The following is a 5,601-nucleotide window of genomic DNA, read 5'->3' on the forward strand; positions in this document are numbered from 1 at the left end:
TGCTTTAAAATAATTACACTAGAGATATAGCGATCATAGAATAAAACACTTATGTTTAATCCATATGGTACTTAGCCATATTATATGGAGTAGAGATTCAGGAAAATTTCAATCTTCAAGCCAATCCAAAGTGAATTGCACTTCTCCAAAAAAGAAAGTGAATTGTACTTCTCCAAAAAAGCCCTCTACTAGACTCCATCAATTGTCCATGTGCACATGAAAATCCAACAACTAGAAACACCTAATAAACTAGACAAATAATAATGATCGTATGGCTTAGTTACAGACTACAAATAACTCAATATACTAAAAAGTTAGGGTCAGAAAAGTGAACTGTGCTTCCACAATTTCCACTCTCAGGTCAGGGATAGAAGAGGCTTTAGCTCGCAACCACTTTCCCCCAATATTCTCATTGCAGATAACATGTTTGAGGGAGCTTAATCCACAAACACTTTCTGGCAACCTCCTCAAATGATAACACTCTCTCATGTCAAAGTCTCTCAATTTCTTGAGCTCATCTATTTCCTCAGGAAGTTTTTCCAAGCCCTCGCACAGTGAAATGTCTAGAAATTCCAGGTGCCCAAGTTTTCCAATAGATGTCGGAAGCTCTTTCAGGCCTGGTAATGCTGATAATCTTAACATCCTTAGAGAACTCATATTTCCGAGATTATATGGCAGCTTCTCAACCAGATGGCAGTTGGTAACAGACCATATATGAGCACAGGGCATGTGACAAAGAGCAGGAGGCAACTCCTCAAACTCGCTGCAGTGGTCCAGGCTAAATTCATGCAGATTGGATTCGTTGAATGTGGGCATTTTTTCAAATCCTTCGCATAAGCTTAGAGAAAGTTTGTCCCAGTTTTGCATAACTCTGCTCTGTTTGGGAATGGTGGGTAAAACCAGCCTCTCCAAGGAAACACTTCTGAGCTGAGTGAAGATAAGGCATCTAGACCTTTTATTATGGCCTTCTCTGAGCTCAAATTACATAATATTAAAACTTTGAGTTTTTTCATAGTTTTCAGAAATGGAGGAAGAAAGTATTCGCTTGCAGAAAAGTATAACACTAGAGCCTCTGTCTCCGGAAGATTCATCTCATACCAGTCATTCTCAGCCATAGAACCTGCATCAGATAAATCATATATGCAATTGAATTAGAACATCTTTCAGCGGCAAGCAAACTACTTGCTAATGAAAAAATTTGATATCAAAGGAATTTTGCTTCAATCACATATATGAGGAAGTAGGACGAAAAGTTGAAAACACAATAAATCTTAATATTTGTTAATTGTTCACATAGCCTTCATATTTTGCCACTAAATAAGTATTTGGGCGGAATATCCAACCTGTGTGAATAGAGACAATATGAGCATTGAACTGTCTATCTCTAAGCAACTCCCATTCCCCTGGTAGGCGATGCTCCTTCCTGGGCATGAGTAACCTCTTTCTGTGGACTATACTGCCCTGGCATCCCATATACAAGGCTAAGTCTCGCATCACATCATGCTGTAAAAAGAATAGCTCAGAGGCACATCCGTACGAGATTGTTGATTGGATTCTGATAATGGCAAAAACCAAGTCAGCTCAATGTTCTAAAAAATGAAAACAGGAAATTTATATGCAAGGAAAGACATTTACCCTTGATTGCTTATTAGATTCAGGAGATTTCTTCTTGCAAGTTCCAGTAACATAATATGGGCATCCTGCCACTCCATATTCCGAACATAAACCCAAATGTCCAGCAGTGCGTCAGCACAAATTTTCTTGCCCTCTGGAAATGACCCCAAGTCTAAAAAGCATTCTCTCCAAACATCATCCAAGCAATCAATACTGGTCTCCAAGCGTCTAAAAAGCCCTTCGCTGTGATATGGGGATATTGATTCTCCCAGGGAAAGTTTTTGCTTTGCATTCTCCCAGGCCACATGAGGTTCCCCGTACAAATAACTTCCAACCACTTTAAGAGCAAGAGGTAAACCCTTGCATTCGGCTTGTACCTGTCATTTACAATAGCGATATTTTCATGAATGTTCAGGGAAGGCCAGTAAGATAAAAAAGCAACGAAATTGTATTGTACAATTTGAGCTATTACTTTTGTGGATAAGTACTTTTTTCAACTTCAAAGTACTTTGAGTACCAGAACAATGAGAACACCCAATAATTGCAATATACCAAAGCAAAACGTCAAATAACCTCATAATTTCCTTTCACTTATATTATTTTTATTTGATTTGATAAGAAGCTGTAGTTTTATTCACATTTGGTAAGAAAAGTCTATACCTCTATTACTAGATTTGCATCTGCCGTAATTGGAATTGATGTCTGTCCAAATGCTGACAAGCAGAAAAGTGAGAGAGCATCCTCTTTGTTCAACAATGGCAATTGATACAGCCGAGTATAGGGGTTTCTAGGGACGATAGAACCGTTTCTAGTTGTGACAAGGGTTTTGCACCCCGGAGCTTCAAATAGTAATTTGTCCAAATTAGCTCTGGACCAAACATCATCTAACACCACCGGAGTTGGCTTAGATTGCTTTAAAAGCCGCTGCTGAAGCTGTATATGTGCATCTTCCACATTCTGAAACTCAGGTACATTCCTCCTAAAGAGCTTCTCCCATATTGTCTCTAAAATTCCCTTCAGATTTGGGGATTGTGAAACAGTGATGAAAACTATATTTCGGAAACAACCTGATGTCCACAAAAACAATTGTGTTATTAGTAAGCTGCAAAAGAACAAAAAAATCCTTAAGCTGGGAAAATCATCAAAAAAATGATGGATTAAAAATGTCACCTTTGATATTGGGATCATCACATAAAGCCAATGCCAAACTCGTTTTTCCACCACCGCCCATACAATGCACACCAACAATGGAGGCGTCGCTCTGGAACAAAAGCTCCTTCAAATCCCCTATGGACTTCCCCAACCCAACATAAAACATAGATTTCACAGGCAAAGTATTATGAAAAGAATATTGGTTTGCCTCTCCCTTTCCAGTTCTAGAGCACACCGCCTTGCAATTGAAGATATCCATTTTCAATTGCTCAAACGAAATTGTTATATAGATTTCACAAACTCTCTGCCAACTTCAAACCTTCTGAAATGTTGGACAGTCTTTTGAAGTTTCACTAACTTCACTAAGTCTACAGAATTGCATAATTCAGAAATCGAGCTTGTGGTGTAAATTCCCTTTCATTGCGGGGAAAGCACACATTATTGTTTTGATGCGTGGAACATGATTCTAAGAATTTTGATAGTCAAACTCCGAACTCCTTCAGTCTTAAGCAGTTTCGTCGATATACAACGAGAAGTTTCTTTTTTCCCAGCATAGAGATTTGTTTGAACTTTTTCAGAAAGCTTAATTAACTTTACTCTTTAATAATCTTCCTTATTTTTTAAAATTTCAGTTCATGGACGTCTTTATTGATTTAATTTTATTCTTTTAAAAGCTTCATTAATCTTTAAAATTCAATTTATGGAGCTCTTTATTGTCATGAAGATATATTCTAATGAATTCATTTGTTCATGACTTTTTTCACAAGTTTAATATTTGATTATTTTTTAATTTTATTGGAAGTTATAATTTCAAATTATTTTATATTTTTATAATAAATTCATTACAAATTATGAGTGTTTCATCATAAGAAATAAAAACTATGTTTCTTAATTCATAATGACTTGTAATATAAAGTATTTAAATAAGTTGTAACAATGATGAAAGAAGTGTAATAAATCTCAACACGTGAAGAGATAAGGGCAAATCAATGCATTCAAATTGAGGTATCAAGAAATGATTGTGTTTCTTTATATCACTTGCATAGTTTACATTAATGTTTCAATGAAATACTTATGATTTACACAATGACATATAGTGATTACCAATTTAACATATAAGAAACTAGTAATGATAACACATAAGTCCCCTTCATAAGAGTCCCCTTACAATTGTGTGTGTGTTTGTGTGTACTATCATAATTGTATCCTCATAAACTTTCATTCTCACTTGGACGTCACTTTAGTGTTTCTACCTTGTATGCCCTAAATATACCTGATTCTTCTCAAACCAATGTTAAATATGTGGTTTTTACTATATGTTTTGACTTCTTGACCTTTGCCCAGTCCAAAAGGATTAGACTAGGGCATTAGGCATCATAGTCCAATCCAAATAGGTCCAAATACAAACCCTCTAACCATTGGAAAATGTTGATGGAGAAACAAAAATTGATGTCGATCTTTTTTGTAATTTTCAACACATTTCATTAAGATAGGTATAAAAACAATCCTTATGCCCTCATTTGAAATACCTCTCAATTACAATTTCTCAAGAACAATTCAATTCTAATCGAGCAAACAATCAAGCATCATTAAGGCAATGAAGGAGAGGTCAAGTATTCAAACTTTTAAGCTTTCAAGATGACATCCATGATCAAATTTATGTGAAGCCCTACACAGTAACATCGACCTTTATGTGAATACTTCAAGGAAAAGGAGATCCATAAAGGAAGGTATTGCGATTCAAATTGAGCATTTATTTCTAGATCTAACCTTTAACCTACAAGGGTAAGCCCTCTTTTCTATTTCATTCATCATTATAGAGTTAGCTCCAAGTCCAAGGTTTGACCTAGAAAAATCCCTATCAACCCAACAACATATTTTCCTCTCTTGTGAACATGCAAGTTGCAAGTTCATCAGAGAAAAAATACAGATCCAAAAAGTGTAGACTAAGACAAAAAGAGCTAGATTTTGAATAAGTGAAAAACCCTTGACAATGACAATCATTCATTGAATAGTATTCAAAAAAATAAATTGAAACTTTAGGAGAATATTAAGAGTAACATTTTGATCCTAAATCTATTATTAATATCTGCATCTAACACTTATAGGACTAAGTCACCTAGCCCCATAGTTAATTATTGACAGTTTTGGGCTCAAATTTAGGCATTGGTTCATCTCTAACTCTCATTTCCAAATCTATACTCAATGTCTGCATATTTGATATCTACCTATATCATCTCCTTCCCTTGAGTTGAAGTGTATGTACCTATATCATCTCCTTCCTCTAAGCCTTCTTTTTCTTCTTCATCCTCTTCTTAATGTTATTTCTCCTCCTCTTCCTTTTCTTCTTTATTTTGTTCTTCCTCTTTTGTCTTATATTGATTTCCATCCTCTTGTTCTTATTCTTCATCTTTAGGATCTCATATATCTAAAAAATCTTGTTCGAGTTTCTCCAAAATATAAATATATTGTCTAGTTACTTCACCTCTTGCACACAAGTAAAAACATAATTTCCATGCTAGAGATTTACCATGCGCTATTATATATATTTGTACCACCATTGTAATGCATCTCAATTTTTGTCAAAATTAGGAACTTCCAATGAAACTAGGGTTTAAGAAAAAATGCACTCAATAGATAACCTTTCTATCAAATTCAATTAACCCATCTTTGATATGACCAATACATAATGTGGCTGGCTTCAAATTTTAAAATAAAATTAATAGACCCAAGATGATTTTTGATGAGATTTTAAAAAATGTACAAAATTATTAAAAAAATCCTTGATTTATAATCTAGAAGGTAAACTTATGAAAAATCATAAAATTACAATAA

The 5,601-nt window shown here is 34.8% G+C and overlaps 1 pseudogene; it reads right to left on the minus strand.

Annotated features, from left to right (window-relative positions):
- Positions 1–306: 306 nt before the first annotated feature.
- LOC131872998 (probable disease resistance protein At4g33300) lies at positions 307–2,860 on the minus strand (annotated as a pseudogene).
- Positions 2,861–5,601: the final 2,741 nt, after the last annotated feature.

The sequence above is a fragment of the Cryptomeria japonica genome, unplaced genomic scaffold, assembly GCF_030272615.1.
Source record: "Cryptomeria japonica unplaced genomic scaffold, Sugi_1.0 HiC_scaffold_963, whole genome shotgun sequence".
NCBI lineage: Eukaryota > Viridiplantae > Streptophyta > Pinopsida > Cupressales > Cupressaceae > Cryptomeria > Cryptomeria japonica.